Source organism: Dermacentor albipictus, chromosome 7 (genome assembly GCF_038994185.2).
Source record: "Dermacentor albipictus isolate Rhodes 1998 colony chromosome 7, USDA_Dalb.pri_finalv2, whole genome shotgun sequence".
Lineage (NCBI taxonomy): Eukaryota > Metazoa > Arthropoda > Arachnida > Ixodida > Ixodidae > Dermacentor > Dermacentor albipictus.
The window spans coordinates 52,367,041-52,384,588 of NC_091827.1; the positions used below are offsets into that span (position 1 = coordinate 52,367,041).

Below are 17,548 nucleotides of genomic sequence, written 5' to 3' on the forward strand. Positions count from 1 at the left end.
TGCTGAACAGGACAATGTCATCTTCAAATCTAAGGTCGCTGGGATATTCGCTGTTAATCCTTGCTTCTAAGCGTTCTCAGTGTAATAGCTTGAACTTTTATTCCGAGATTTTAGTGAATAGCATTGGAGAGATTGTGTCTCCTTGCCTAGCCCCTTTCTTTATAGGTATCATTCTACTTTTAGTGTTGAAAGTAATGGTAGCTATGGAATATTTGTAGGTATATTCCAAGATACTTGGACAAGCATTCTGTACTCCTTGATTATATAATGCCTTCGTGACTGCTTGTATCTTTACTGAATGAAATGTATTTTCGCAATGTATAAAAGCAATACAGAGAGGCTGATTGTACTCTGCAGATTTCTCGATTGCCTGATTGATAATATGAGTGTGATCCCTTGTAGAGTATCCCTTCCTTAAGCTAGCCTGTTCTCTTGGTTGACTGAAGTCGTGTGCTGCTTTTATTCTACTGGAAATTATCTTGTTGAATATTTTTTACAATACTGGAAGTAAGCTAATGGGTCTCTAATGGTTCAATTCTTTAACGTCTCCCTTTTTGTGGATTCGTATAATGTTGGCATTCTTCCAGTTCTCTGAGACCCTTGAAGTCGATAGACAATTCGTGTAAAGGGTCGCAAGCGTTTCAAGCATGATGTCTCCTCCATCTTTGATTAAACCGACTGTTATTCCATCTTCTCCTGCCGCCTTTCCTTGTTTCGTGTATTATTATTCCCTTCTATCTTCATCACAAGTTATAGGAGGAGCCTCTGTAACTAATTCGATTGGAGGTATCGTGGCGGATCTGGGTACTGAACAGGTAAGTATAGAACTCTTTCGCTGCTCTTTTTATATATTCGTAATTGCTGACGATAATATTCTGCTTATCTTTTAGTGAATACATCTTAGCTTTTCCTATACCAAGTTTTCATTTCACTGATTTCATGCTGCGTCCATGTTTTATTGCGTCCTTAGTCTTTCTTACGTTATAAGTTGGAATATCCCGTACTTTCTCTTTGTTGATCAGTTTTTGACAGTTCCGAGAATTCTATCTGATCTCGTGAGTTGGACGCTCTCAATCTTTGTCGTTTCTTTACGAGGGCTTTCGCTACTTCGGAGAGATCACCTACTGGTTGCCATGGTGTCGTACCTCCAACTTTAAATGCTGCTTCTGAAGCCAGTATAGTTACGGTTTCGTTTTATTACCTCTATGTTATTTTCATCCCTCTGTTCTAAAGCTGAATATTTGCTGCTTTTATCCTTACTGCGCCTAGGTTGGCCGGTTTCTTGAACAATTTGGCTCTTTCTCTCTTCATGACGAGGTGAATCCTAGACCTCACTAACCCGTGATCACTACATTTTACCCTCCCTAACACTTCTACAACCTGCACTATCGTGGGTTAGGCAGAAATTACGAAATATGTTTAACGTCTGTTATCACCATCAGGGCTTTACAAGGTTCACTTGCTGTTTCTACGCTTGCCTGTTCATTATTCGCCGCTTATTCTGCTGTATTCAATCAAAGGATAACGAAAAATCACGCAGGGACAGAAGTTCTGAAGTTCGCATAGAGAATTTGATCTCGTCAAAACGCTCGTCTTTGCGTCCCCTTCTTTTTTTTTTGCATTTGCACAGACATTTGCTTTCGCTTTCTGTTGTGTTCCCGTGGGTCTCGAGCGCGTATTCCCAACTGCTGTGTTTCGAGTGCGGCGGAAACGGGGTCGTCCATTGCTTCCCCGCGCGAAGTGTACGAGCCATGCCTGACTGATTGCGGACGCGCCTGCTGTGGCTTCAAGGAGGCATAAAACTCATGATTCATAATGCAAAAAAGGGGTAAGGCGTGCAGACACGGGCACAATAGGAGAGAAGTGGACACCATGAATGCCAACTATCAACTGAAGGAAACACTGAGGCGAAAAAAAAGAAAGAAGAGACAAAACTCATCTGCACATTCTCTGGAAAGGTAACACCGCGTGCCAATTGGGTACAAGTGCCGGTCACGTGTACGAGTGCTTCCACCAGTTGATAGTCGGCGTTCGTGGTGTGCACTTCTATTGTATCCGTGCCTGCAGAGACACAAGAGGAGAGGAAACACAAAAGGAAACGTAACCAACTAGCTCAGCTTTCAGTCGTTATGAAATTCATGACTTGCTGGCGCCTCGGTCTCAAAAGAATTCTTCGAGGCCTGCGGCAGCGAGGCGCGCCAGAAATCAGTCGATGGTATCACCGTGCGTGCATGTCTCTTGGCATTTAGGTAAGGTGAGCGGCCCCTTCGGCCAACATTTGTTTCTCATAAGCTCTCGGATGAGTGATGTCCAAACCTGCAGAAATGACGAAAGTACCTAGCCGCTGACAAGGTCGCATGTTTTACAGGCGACTCAATTTTCAGGCGGCCCGTTCATATACCTATCATATTCCTAGTAACGTTCACGGTCGTCTGCGTACCTCAGATTCCGGAACCACGATGCTAGAATCGTTTATAAATATTGCTATATTCGGCTAGTTATCGCCGTCTGGAAGAACCATCAGTCGCGGATATATCAAGGGAGTTTCTAAGTATAAAAAACTTACGATAAGGGCTTAGACTGACACTTCTGACATACGTTGCATATATTACATAACAAATATATACATACATTTGCTTCAATATTGTGTTTCTTAAGTATAGACCTTCCTTTTCTTGCTACCGGAACGTGCTTGCTTACATAATGTAAAACTTTCGAGCAAAATAAACATAGCAAACTCGTCTATCGCGGATAAATAATACGAGTTAAATAATACGACAGGCATGCAATATCCTCTATGTTGGACTTCTATGCAATAACGGGGCCTCGTCGCCTGCAGGGCTATCTGACTGAGCTATGTTGTTTGCTCGGTTGCCATTGTCAGGAGGTCAAATCATTGGGGTTTGTTTTTCTGTTTTTTATCTGAAGGTGGTAAGATTGAACTCACCTCCAGTACACTACACCTACCTGCCGGCTTGGAGTGGCGCCTGACACCGGCAAAAAATTGCCGAAAGCCAGTGGGTCTATACCAATCCAGGTACCACAAAATTGGGATGGCCCACTAAGCTTCAACAAAAGACACTCCCCCCCAGAACCGGAACTGACCACCCTGGTGCAGTATTCGGCCACTATCTCCCTGATGACTCATTCACTCATGGTAGGTAGACAGCAACCAAGGTACTGTGCTGAAGGCGAGAGAACAAGCTTCTAGAATTTAAAAAAGTTTTCACGGATGTCAACTATACACATGAAAAGAATCTTTAAAAATTGAAATCATGTCAATATTGTCCAATACTTGAAAGTGTTTGAGCTTCTTGTGCAAGTTGCATTTTTCGGTGATTGTCAGATTCTCTGAGAAAAGAACCTGCATTGTTTCAGAGGGCAAGCGTCTTTGGCGCTGGAGCCGCATAACGCAGATCACAAATATTTTCTAGAACGGGGAAGAATGTAAAACTCCCGAGGATTATTGGAGTGCCACTGTGTATTAAACTAAACACTGGAAACCGTCCATCATTAACTGAGCAAACGCAAAGTGAAACACCACTATATGTTGACTATTTTAAAAGTACAGGGCGCGAGTCTTCATTGATCTGCCAGTCCAGACAAGCCGTTTAATGTCATCGTGACTACTTTAACGTCTCCCCATAAATTTCTGGCAGTACGGTGGGCTTTGAGCTGGAAGGGTAACCGTACCCTGTTGTCCATTGGGACAACAGGGTTCAGTTGGAGCCGGCTTGGCGTTGGTTGTACTGTCAGGACAGCAGGATTTACTTGCGGTGTCTTCGGGGATTGCGCCCGCTGTTGCAGAAGGAAAAGTGTAAATGGAAGGTGCGGTTTTGCGAGAAGAGCAGACACTGCATTTTTTGAAACGATAGCTTTAATTGGCTCTTATCTACACTTTGCGGCTTGCGAGTGATTTTTCTATGTTAGATATTGTGTGCTTTCAGACCCCGTATAAGATTGCGGAATTTCATTTTTCTGTAGAGGCTCCAGGATTGCTTCATGTACTCTACATATCCCCTATAAGAAATGTTCAGAATCCTGCTTAGAACATCTGAAAACAAACTAATCATTCGCACTTCAAGATAAGGTCTGATAAATGCATGCCGCCTACGAACAATGTGATGTATCGGTCTTCAGTCTCCAGTGTAATACTGCATTCAAAAAGATTCGTTCAGATGATGTCAAACCTCTAGCATCTTTTGGCGACCTTACACTGGAAAACTTTTTCATAAAATATACATTCAAAAACGCACTTACCGCATGTGCATAGGCACCTATGGCTACTTCTGCAGCTAGTAAGGCAAGTCGTTCGCCAAGGATACGAGCAATCTTGGTACATTTTCACTGTTGCGAAGAAGACATAGTGCCCTGTCAGTCAATTATTTATTTCAATTGGCAAATGCCTTTCAGGAGCACTTAAAGTAATATAACTTGCAAGGACAACAGTTATTTTTGCGATGTTTATCTGAACGCCACGTATATTTCATTTTTGCATTGTGTTTCACTTGAGCCCAATTTAAGGGGAACGAAACGACACTAAATAAAATAGATGTTGCTTTCATGACTTGCAGTGACGCAAAATATTACGCATGAAGATTTACCGAGATTGTTTGAAAGTAATTGCAGACAACCGAGTTAGCAAACGCCGTGCTGGGAGAACGATGACACACACGTGTACGACAGCGCTAGCCCTGATTTCCAGGCGTCGAATATTCTACTTGTTCTGTTGTGCGCGATTGGTGATATATGTTGGGACTAAGCAATTACGCTTAGTGGGCTGTCGCCAACCTGCTTGGGCTTTCGCCTGCCATTTCCTAAACTATGTTTAGAAGCGCAACAAATTTACGACTTCTCTAGAATAGTAATGTGAAACGAATTCGATCAGCGGAAGCTTCAATTGTTCATGCGCAGTTAATTTGATACAGCAGCACACTGTAGGTGCATCGCAACTTCGTAAATAAAATGCACTTGGCTCTCTAGAACCAATGAAGTCTTGGGGGTTATTTACTAATTAGGCCACTTGCTTTGCCGTTTTGCATTCAGGCAATAAAATTTGAAGTCCCTGTACATTGCAAGTACAGTTTCTACTCTGCTGATGCCACTTAATACTTCAACGTGTTCTTTCTTGCTGGGATAAGCATCTCAAAGTTGTAGCCGCACCTGCCTATAAGTATCACTGCTCGACGGCGAGAACACCACGGCGATATTTTCTCCATGAAAGGGCAACAATCAATTTTCTCCATGAGAGTACACGTTGGCTTCACCAGCTTTTTTTTTTCCTCAGAAACGAACGCTTACAGATTGTCGCCAGGAAGCCGTATCTTACCATCCAACTAAAATGCTTTTCTATCGTACTGAAGCTCCAGAGCCGTCATCATCGTTCACTGTCGCCAGGGGCATTGTACGCACTTGCGGGAACATCCAGCAAGTGTGTCAACCGCAAAAAGATTAAAAATTGGCTTCGGTTTGGGTACAACACGTTCTAATTTTGTTCCAGTTCAGTTCCGGTTCGCAGAAGCAAAATTATAACGGTTCGCGAGCTGGGTCGCTAAAGCAAATGGGTGAGCGAACCGGTTCATTATATAACACCTTAAATTCCCGCTTGGCGACACGTTGCACTCTGCCTGCGAGCTGCGAATATGCGCACCTTCTATCAGGTAGAAGAACAGGCGAGAGGGTGACTGAACATGGGAGAGGGCGACTTAAGTTTTCACATGAAAGATCCCACAGTCCCCATCCCACCATGAATATTGACAATAACGTATTTGGCTTTAGACCAATGCAGTGACACATTATTACATCTGCGCGCACGCGAAGCAGCCGTCCGGCTTTCGAGCACAATGCCAAGTGATACCACGACACTATAATTCTCTAATAACTGCACCCCAGTTAAAACTCCATAGTATTCTTAGTCGCCTCTCTGCAACTTCATTGCAATGACTCTCCATCGAGCGTTTACACTCGACGTGAAGGTAGCCGTTGTCACTTGCGACCCCTCCTGTCTCCTTGGCGCATAAATTCCGGAATATGGGACAAGAATGGGCACATACCGTGTCCACACGCCGTATCCGTTTTCTTTATTGCGCACATCCTCAATGGCAGGTATGCGATGACCCAATTAGATTACTGGCTCAACAGAAGCCAGCCGTCACTTTCCTATTCGACCACGTACCCCGTGGTCTAAGGTATCTGATCGGCAGGACCGCAGAGAGCACATGCCTAATGGTTTAAGCTGTAGACAACTGGGTCACTGGGTAGACGTGAAAGTTGGTGAATTTCCCAATGAAAGCTACTTCAATAAAAACGCATTTACGAAGCGTAATTGTATGCAGATGCATGAAGTACCTATACAGAGAGCGCCATTTTGGACAATTCCGTCATTAAAAAATGAGCGCCATCTCGACACCTGCATCGCTGCTCTGTCTTTCATTCATAATATTTATTGTAAATAACACTGTGTATTCCTGGATACCGCAACCAATAAGTGAGGAGGCTTATAGGCGCGTACATTTAGATATTTGCAAACACAAATTCTTTTGGCGATAGCCAAGTCATAAGGCTTCTATATAAATTCCACATTGAAATAAGGGATATACCATTGAACAGCAATAGAAGTGATTAGGTAAACTTTGTTATAAATACATCCAAACATTATAACGACATATTCAAAGGCTAATGTGATCACATGCAAATGAATTAAAGGGGACTGATATTGCGAAAACATTACGTAAACTGCTGGCGAATACAATGTATTAAATCGATTTAAAATTGCACATACAGAGGATGCAGCGCAACCAGCAAGTTCACCACTGAAGAAAACCTCGCAGATGGACAGAATTTATTCTACAGGAATAACAACTGTAGCAAATAGAAGAAATACAATGAAATTGTCGCTCTTAGCCTAATTGCACCATTCATTTTTTTTGCTTACGTTGTGTTCTACGCATACAAATATGGCCTCGTCAACAAATCAAGATGCCGGCCTAATTATGCGTAATGAAGCCTCGAACAGCAGGATGGCTAACCAAATTACGATTTCTAAGAGCACTGATGTATGTCAGGCGCACCTTACAGATCTCGAAGAAAGCGGCGGACATGGTTCTGTTGTTCTGCTGTAGCTCCAGGAGTATCACTGATACAGATCGCCGTACACGTAGATGTGAAGCATCACCAGTAAACAGCCACCACATAGACATTTTTTTCAGTCTCGCTGAACAGAAGCCAACATCGCATCCGCACGAAAGCAGGAGCGCCATAACTCAGTCTATGCAGCGCGCACTTTACAAAACTCAAGGGAGTCGAAAGCTTGAATGAGCTCTGAACAGGAACGCTAACGGAACCTACCAAACTCGGAAATCCGCGTCGATCTTGTTCAGGGTAGCCGCCGCCTGTTTCATAAGTTCTGGCCATGTGTAACCTAAGTCACATGGGTATAAATGTAAGCTTATACGGCATGCGGTGCTGCTATCACCCCCAGGTACTTAGCATTTCCCAGCTTGGCTTCCCTCGTTTTTCTTCGATGCCTCTTCCAACCTACCATGAAGAAGCACGCAGAGCGGACGCAGGGACGGGGACGGGCGGCGGAAATCTATCGCGAAGTAGCGCCATGAAATCTAGGCTGAGTGGTTATTACTTCTGTTGCCGGCTCTCTCGTGGTATATGACGACTGACAGCGAGAATATTGGCCGTGTATTCTTGTACCTGTTTTTTTTTTTCATGCGATGCCATTGTATGCCGTCTTTATTCCCTCTGAAATTATGAAACAGAAAATTTGGGCCCATCGCGATGGCTGTGTGGTCTAACGCTTAATTTTAAAGCGCTAGCTGTGACAATGGAAGTATGCCAGTAATCGCCATGTGACACACACACACACCATGCCTTTTAAAGATCCACTTTGACACTGCTGAAGGAAGCGTGCAATCTTGTCTAATGGTTATATAAATGGACAGCTGTGCTTGACGAGAGCGGTTCTATACCACCATTGTTAAGGCATTTCCTTTCAGGATATTGTCAGGCTTCACCTAGTTTAAAGATATTTAATCGAAAACTGTGTGTCACTATCACAGCACGTCGTAGTGTGAACGATATCGAACGTTCGTAAGAGATATAGTGTACGGAAACGTCACCTTGATCATAGAGCATACAGTGGGAACTATAGGGCTTTGTCACTTTCAAAACGCATCGCCTGAAAGGTGATCGCCTGAGAGGTGATATTGCATTATGAATAATAGATGAACTTTAATAAATTTTTCACTCCAATAAACGAACACAGGACCACCAGCACAAAAGACCGATATTGAAACTATTACGTAATACGTAAAATATAGACGTAAAATTGCCAAACGCAAATGTTTTGAATTCTCATATCAATAGTGCCGATTTGCGAGTAAATATCATTTGTTCTTTTAAAATTTATATCTGCACATGTATTCGCAAACAGCAAGCCTAAGGGCTCCTTGCTGCTAACGGTCCCAATCTTAAGATTTCTGAGCACTTTGATGCAGCCTCAAAACGATAACATTGAAGGTGCAGGAATCTCACACTGGCCTTTCGCGTATCGAATAAGTTGTATTGCTTCCCGTCATAATGCAATGCACATTTAAAGCATACGACAAAATGAGAATGACTGACACAAATATGGCACTTTAGATTATGAACGAATTCGGCTTCCCAGTTAAGGCTCACAAAATATGTAAAAAGAGAGGAAGCAAAGGCCTATGGGAAGAAAAATTTAATCACGGCTCGGGTCTTGCGCGACATATGCAGCTTTCATGGCGGCATTATCATAAAAAAACGCATTTCAAGAAATATTCTAATATTGCGGGAATTGCCCACGTCGTTTTTTTAACTGTGCGGCCTAATTTTTTTCAAACAGTTCGGCACTTCGCTCCTGGAAACATACCGCAGAAATTAAGTGTAGCCATAAGAAGACTGGCGATTTGCAGGCACCGAAGACCGACAGCAAGTTCGGACCAGGTAATGCTGTAGGCGGGTGTGTTAGAGATGTAGAGGTGCGAATAAAATAATAGCACAGATCCCCTACATCGGAGGTCACCAGACAGCCATGCTTTTCAGTGTGCGGTGACACTAGAGTGGGCATTTTTTCAGAGCAGTTCATATGAGCATCTACAAAAACTAGAACAGCATCAGTCTTATGACGCATAACCATGCCCGCTCAAACTTCATTTAATAAATTTTGTGCCTGAGTAGATGCAGCTTCAAACGTTTCTGTGCGCAAAATATATCTGAATGCTAATATCAGGTTTGTATTGAGGAAACAATGCGCCTGAGCTCTAGTTCATATTAGCAGGTGATAAATAAATAAACCATTACAGTGCGATAGACGAAGCAGTAGAAGCTAAAGTGAGGTGCCACAGTGTATACTTTTGATCTCTTTTAAGCAATATGTGTTGCTTGGCTAAAGTAAACACAATTTAAATGCGATAGCGCTAAGGGCAGCGTGTTGCGGAAAATCCGGCGTCGGCGTCGGGGGTGTTGTCCGTGACCAACAATTTCCCCATATTTTTAGGTTTATGTATAAGCCAGCATTGCTATATGACATGCCGAATATGCGCATTACAATTTCCAAGCCATTCTATCACTAAAATCGCTCATACCTCGTCTTACATTCCTGACAAAATTATTCCTCAAAGCTACGAGAATGACAGCCGTTAAGAAATAGTACTAAGCAAAACACCAACATCAGATGCCTTTTATGTTAAATCTTCTCAGACCAAAACATTAAAAGCGTCAAACAGTAACAGAAACTTCAAAATCTTGTAGTCTTGTTGGCGCGGCTGCGCACCACCTCCGATGTCGGCCCACGCAAGAGGCGGCGTTTCTATCGGAAAGCTCTCCTGCGTGCATAGGCTCGCTTCCAGTGTTTGCCGGTAAACATTGCAGTTACATAAGCTGCAGCATCGGGGAAGTGTGAGACGCTCTCAGAGATCTTTTAATGCTATCGTGCTGCACTGCTAACGGCGAAGCTTAGGCGTTTTCAATGTTTCTTTCTTTTTTGTCAACTGAATGAATCAAATACATTAGTATTGTTGTAACAACTTAGGTCAAACGGTACAATACCTTACTTCTTGTATACGGCAAAGAAAAACAACAGCCCAGACATAGCGACAGAACCCTCAGTCTCAACTACAATTTCATCTTCCCTGTGTACCTAGGCAGCAACTACACAATGCTGCAGCCTAGTAGATATATAGTTCTGTTACTGAGTTCGAGGTCACGGGTGTGATCCTTGCCTTGCCGGCCGCATTAGCACGCTGGTGACATGCGAAATCGCTCCTGTACTTATACATTTAGGAGCAAGGTAAGTAGTTGCAAGTGCTCGAAAATAATCCGGAGCCTTCCACTATGGAGTGTTTCATAACAAATTGTGTATTTGGTACGCAAGACCGTTATATATGGCTTTTTTTTAGTTACGCTGCAACTTTTCTTTTGCATATCGCATATCAACAAGACGACATTGTCCCGACTTAGCTCGAACGAATGAATAATTGCAAGGATCTGCAGCTTCCTGTTATTACTTCACTGTTACTTAAATTGATGCTGCACTTTCCTTTATGCTACATTCCTTTATGCTACTTTATGCACAAGCGACAAGGAATTTCAGGATATCGTGGCGTGTGCCTGCGTAACGCACTTTTGGTGGCCAGTACTGTTAAGTCTGAGGCAATAACCGAAACATGCCTGTAACGGTCACACACAGGCTTTACGAACTTCACCTTTCCGACACTGCATTCATGTTCAGCGACCACCGATAACTCAAGAATACAATCGTATGTCGTATGTATGTGTATGTATGTACGTATGTCGTATGTATGTGTTGCTAATGAAAAACAGGTGATTACCAGCCACGCTGCTTTGCCAGTGTTACTTACATTGTATATGAGACTCATTCATTACCTACTGAGGCAAATTAAAATTTCGTTGCAGTTAGCCTTAAATAAATCTACCGGATTGCTTGAAATTCGAGTGCCTCGATCACTGCTACGAGGAAATTGCTTGGCCAAAAACCCCTTCAATTAGAGCTCTGGAATGCACCTACAACGTCGGTGTAATGAAGGGGTATTTGAATTGCGTACTAAATGGAGGTGTACTTGTACTTGTAGCGGTGTGTGCAAATTATTGGCTAATGATTATGGTGTTATTTATCCACAACGAAGCTAATGATACAAGTTGCCGCCCGCCGTGGTTGCTCAGTGGCTATGGTGTTAGGCTGCTGAGCGCGAGGTCGCGGGATCGAATCCTGGCCACGGCGGCCGCATTTCGATGGGGGCGAAATGCGAAAACACCCGTGTACTTAGATTTAGGTGCATGTTAAAGAACCTCAGGTGGTCAAAATTTCCGGAGTCCCCCACTACGGCGTGCCTCATAATCAGAAAGTGGTTTTGGCACGTAAAACCCCATATAATATAATATTATACAAGTTGCCGTGTATAATTCTTGATTTTTGGATGCCCAAGGCAAGCTTAGGTAGTTTCGAAAAAATATATATGCAGTATTGAAGACACAGAATATTTCAGTCTTAAAACCCATCAATTCGTCGTGACAGTCTCTTGTAGTTAGTGCCTCGATTCCAAAAGAAGTATAGCCCCAGCCACCATGCTCAATCTACTCAGTAACCGCACATAGACAACTATAAATAAATCACTAGGTACAGCTAAGCCGAAGCTATACGTTTTGAAAGAAAGAAATGCGAATGGTAAATTATTGTAGCACTTACCGCATGTGCAAGCACATGAGCTTCCTTTATTCAAACACGTTGCTTTTTCTCCGCAGGCGCAACTGAGTTTCGGACACGTGATCATTCCTAAAAGAAGGGGGAAAATGAAAATTATTCTACATAGAACTAAAAGCTTTCTGGTGATTGTTTTCCATGAAAGTTGTTTAAACTTCTGCAATCCTGACCTCTTTAGAAAAATTTCGCGTACACTTCACACCGAAATACGAAACGCGCTATAGTGTGTTGCAAACGTGGGGCGATTAGCGCGTTCAACGTTTATTTTCGTCGTCAACAGTGGACATTATTAGATCGCTTCCCAGATGTGATCCCTGCAATTGCGGTACAGGTATGAGTCGGCGTTGCCATTTTACCAGTGCCTAGCAGCCTTAGTGAGAAAGTAGCTTGCCAGGAATCCTCTTCTGCCAGGGGCCCGGTGACAACACATGTTGACTTCTTATAGTTTCGAGCGACGCATTACAGCCTCAACTGTCTATCGCCAAAGCAGAGCGTCTAGAGCCTGACGCCGCAACGTATCTTCGCGGCTGTACATGTTTACAGGAATTCTTGAGTGGACTAGTTGGTCGTTAATTCCTGATTCGATCAATTACCGAAACGAAGGACAACGTTGGGAAAAGAAGAGAAAAAAATATCCGAGCACATCTACGCACAACTTATGAGTTGTTGATGCAAACGTGGCAGTGTGAAACTGGGCTGCTAAGCATGAGGTGGCGGGAACGAATCCCGGCCACGGCGGCCGCATTTCATAGGGGCGAAATGCGACAGCGTCCATGTACTTTGATTGACGTGCGCGTTAAAGAACCCCAGGTGGTCCGAATTTGGCCCACAACGCCATGCTTCATATTCCGATCATGGTTCTAGTACGTAAAACCCCACAATTATATATATATTGAACGCCGCTGAGCGCTCTCTCCAGATAGGAACCTCTCGGGGGCCAGAAAACGCGTTCGGAAAGTTGCCCTGGTTTATCACACTGGCTAATGCACTGGCGGTTGAACATGTGGTCGCAGGTTCGAAACTCACAACCGGCAACGTGCTTCCTTTGGAATTTATTCTGTTTTTAGACATTATTTCCGTAGTGTGGTTACGTAGGTGAGGTTATAACGCAGCTGAGAGCTTGCGGGGACAAAGAACGCGCGGATAAGAGAGGCTGCTGAACGTGGCGTGGCGGCGATGTTCTCGGCACTTACGCACCACCTGGCACGGCAGCATGCGTTCGGTTTCTTCCGCGCTGCTCCATCGAGGAGCCCACGTTACGTGGCGTCATAGCCAATGAAAATTTAGGTACCATTTTGCTGCTACAGACGCCAGCGTTGTTTTTGAATTAGCTGTTTGATGCTTTTTCATCAAAAGGCAAGTGTTTCTACTTGTTTAGCATGTGCATTCACATTTTACAAGCTAATTAGCTTGCGCAAGAGTCAATTTACACATTACAAAACCGTAAACGTAACGCGTCACCTACAGAACATCTTATGAACTTGCTGGCTTCAATGTATTATTGTGGGTTTTAATGATTATAACTGAATGAGCATGGTTGAACTGTGAGCAGTCGATTGAGCCGCGGTGTTGCATAGATACGCTCTCCACTTTTCATGTAAACCCCAATCGAACAGCTAAGTTAAGTAGCGTCATACGATGCATTTTTAAACGCGAATTGTTACAATGTACACCTCATCGTCATGCCTATACCTGATCTCCTGGCTGATTTCATGATGTCTTCATTCTCTATTGATTCAGTATTGAGTTATAATAAAATGTGATATATGTTATATTCTGACTTTATCAGTAATGGTCACTTGACCCGGTGTTTTTGTTTCACAGTTTTCTTGCTTTTTGGGTGGTATAGAAGTTAGTTGCTAATAGAAAAATTGTGGAGATTCCACGTACTGTGGAAATCTTGGTCACGCGAAAGATTTTGCGGGCAGCTGGTTATGAAAGCCCTCTTTGGTGTGCCGCAAAGCGTTACCAAGTTCGCAAATGTGTTTCTGCGAATTAAGCATTTGTGTGTGTGACAGCAATAGCGTGAACTAGAATTAACGCATGAGTGCATGTGTTTGACCACGGCAGCAAGACGACGACAATAACAGAAAAGGTTGCACAATTTGTACCAGCGATCAAATTTCTGTGAACGAGCTGCAGGGAAGTTCGAGGTGGGCAAGAAAGCACGAAATAAATGCTCACCGATGGCAGCACGAGGTATTAGATTGACGAATCAAGCGGGTGACTTAACCGCGAAACTGTCGCACAACATTAAGTATGTGTTCTTTTAGAGCAATTTGGACGGGTAGCTTGGTGCACTGCTTGCTTTGGTCAGGCCGCGAGGACGCTTCCATAGTGAAAGTCAAAGCAGCGTTGCTGTAGTTAGCCACTGCGTGCACCGAGAAAGAGCAAGCCTCGATGTTTTATTGAGTGGCCAGATTATGACAAGAAGGGCCGTGAAAGCCTGTCATAACTTCTGGAGGAACGAGGAGGCAGCGCCCGGCTGTATGGTTTTCGGAAATCAACGCTTGTGGGAAACTTGCTTTTCAATTGCTGTTTGAACAAATGCAACCACCATCCGGGGTTTCGCTATCCAAGGCGTCCAAATGTTAAGGCGATGCGGCGGCCATCATGACATCAGCAGCACAACCATATGAACAATCGGCCCAAGTTACTGGGCAACTTGGTCCGCTGGGTCGGCATAAATTCTTGTCAGGGTAATGTTGAGGTGCAGTAGAAGCATTCAAGTATGTTACATATTCGTGTTTTTTTGCCATGCACGTCATGGCTTTACATAAAGACATGCCATGATATTGGTTCATTGGAATCATGGCGATCATGTTCTGACATGCACGTCAGGATATTCCATTCTTGTCACGCATGCCTCTCATGACACACAAATATAGAATATATCCAGTTAAAGAAACGCGTGTCCTGTTCAACACAGTTATGTCAGCTTATGTACGACATTCGTGTCCTTACATGCATGTCATGTTATATGTGTCATGCCAGATTGTAAGTCATGTCATGTTCACTGTTGAAGAAGATATGCATGAGAATGTCTAAGACATGATTCAAATCGGAAGACATGCATCACATGAATGACGTAAACGAATGTCATGACGCGATTGTCGCGAATTAGATAACTGGCATGCGGTGGAGGTGTCTTGGTGGCGTCTTTGACAGGATATGTATCAGTATATGTGTGAAAAGCCATGCTTGTATCAAATGAGAAGAATCGCATGACATGAGGTACTCATGCATTTTTTTCTTCATTTTTTCGTGATTACGTAGGCCAGGTGTTACTCAATTCATGGCGTTCGTGTCATAATACGCATGCCAATCATGTGATGGCATCTATGGCAAGGCATATAAATCAAAGCCTTCATGCAAATAACGTCATTAATGCCCACATATACGTAAAGGCAAAGAAACGAGCACGATGGTATTATGTATCTCATGCCAATTATGTCATGACGCTTATGCCGAGGTAAATATGTCATCTCATTTGTGTCATATTGGTGTCATTTATTCTAAGTATCCATAGAGGGCACATTCTTCTGTATATTTTGATATATACGTACCGGTATAAATGACTCTGGCCACACTACGACTTAAGAGTCTGGGTATATAGATAGACACACTGGAAGCGCCTGAAGTTATCAAAGAATACCTCGCAATAAGGTTATGTCTCTCCACCTTGGATGAACGTACTTCTCTCTCCAATTTCGCCAGTACAGTTACTTTCTTGACGTTTTCGCTCATTTCCTCCGTGCTCTGTCTGCTTCCCCATTATCGTTTTCCCGATCGTCTAACTACTTACTAAATACATTTGAACATCTACAGCACAAAAAACAAAAATACTTGTGTCTTATTTTGAGTGACGCCCCCATAAACCCACGTATTCATAAAGTCTGAGGAACTCTAATACGGCGTCCCTCTAGTACGGTACACAGTAGCTTCAAGACCTTAGTCCCCATTCAGTACCTGGTACTTTGAGTAAGTTGTTTCTGCATTATAACGTGCAAAATGTGAACAAAGAGCACGCGTGCTCTTGCTTCGTTTGTCTTCTTCCACGGGCTGCGTTCCATAATTTAAACCCACAGATCAGTAGGCTCTGCTTATGATTGCCTGGTTCTAATTAAGCCACAGGACTCTTAACCTATGCCCATGCTTCTTTTTTCCACTCGATGACGTCGGTGTAGCAATGTTCTGTAACATGATGATGTGTGGCTGAGCTGTAACTTTTGGTTTAATTAAAAAAATCCTATAATATGCACAACCAATACAGTATCGTACTTCTCGGCGCTGAACTACATGCCAGAGGTTTCCCAAGTGCACTTTTGTGTTTCATATTCACTGTCTCAGAAGCCGTTGTAGGATACCTTGGGATGCGTACGACTCACCCGGGAATTCTTCATTAGTTGATTCATCTGGGTAACCTGGGGTAAAAAGAGCACTATCATTAGAGGTAGCTCCAAGAATGCTCGTTGTAAGGTTTCAGTACAATTGCATTCAACAGCACTGCTCGGCCCCATTAGGCAAATCTCTGGGTTCTCAATGTTTTCCCGCGGACTAAAAATAGGACACGGCTAAGTTCTTTTGAATGCACAAAAGGCGGATATCGAGTCTTTTTTTATCAGATGTATCTGCGAATTCTACGTAATCTAAGGTAATACCATCTTAGTTGGTTTTAAAGAAAGTATAGTAAACATATTGGTTTTCGGTGGGCTTCTTAGTTTTCATGCATTGAGAAATGTTGATTCCTACTGTTCTGACACAAGCTCGTTTTTATTTTGTCGCAGTTTTTTTTTGCGTGCCATTAGACAATTTGACAACTGTTTTTGAAACTGAGGACTTTATCGCCAAATAACCGAGGAGCGTAACATTACTGAATGACTTACTCATGCCTGTTCCAAAGGTACATGGTGAATGCTGCGGTGCAGATTGACCTGAAATTGAATATGTACCTCGTGAATAAACATAGCTCACGAAAGTCAAACATGCCTCAATTTAAAACATCTCAGTCAGCGCCAGTGCTGTCACTCGCCATGCAGTTAGCTCAGTTTCAATCCTCATTTATTATTTAAGAACGATGGGACCTGTGCTAAAAAGACAACATTCTATTCAAAAGCTCTGCATATTCTGTATAAGTAACGCAAACATGGTGTTCACAAAAAGATTCAAGATGTGCAACGTAATCTGAACCAAACTTAGAGCGCTCATCCTAATTGAATGAGAGAAATAGGGTTTGGTTTCGTGACGTCTTAAATTACTGAGTCGACTTGGTAAAGTATGGGTATGGTCAGTTTACTTATTAGTAACCTTTAACTATACAAAATTAGAAACGACAGTTTTAGGATATAGGTCCTATTTGAAAAGTTGTATAACAGGCCTGTAAATCAACATATGAGATATTTTTTGGACGTTATCTCGTATGAGGTGCTGTTTGCCCGGGCTTTGAGGAAAGCCAGCTAAACACGGAAAAAGCGTTTTTGCAAGAGTGCGCTTGCGTGTCTTGATTTCAGAGCCCTCGGTTGTTTTTTTTTTTTAACAAGTTATGGCTGTTCTCCTCCATCTCTTCCAGGGAGACGACGCTTCAAGAAGTCCTCGCCGCAATCCGGCGACACTTTGCACTAAGGGAGGCGAACTTAGATATACATAGATTTATCAGGACAAAGTCTCATACATCGACTAGCGACGGCCGAATTGGCTCGTCCGCCTCCGCCCCCCCCTCCTCCCCTTTTCACCTCTGCACACTCTTTTATATACTGTTGCGAATATGGGTGATACCTTTGTTTTGGGTCCCTC

At 43.2% G+C, this 17,548-nt stretch overlaps 1 long non-coding RNA gene across 1 annotated transcript; it reads right to left on the reverse strand.

Annotated features, from left to right (window-relative positions):
- Nucleotides 1-4,260: 4,260 nt before the first annotated feature.
- Nucleotides 4,261-16,692, reverse strand: LOC135897188 (uncharacterized). The gene is made up of 4 exons (XR_011507152.1): nt 16,642-16,692; nt 16,144-16,179; nt 11,741-11,827; nt 4,261-4,347 (listed from the first exon to the last, which is right to left on the reverse strand). It is a non-coding gene; the product is annotated as an uncharacterized lncRNA (long non-coding RNA).
- Nucleotides 16,693-17,548: the final 856 nt, after the last annotated feature.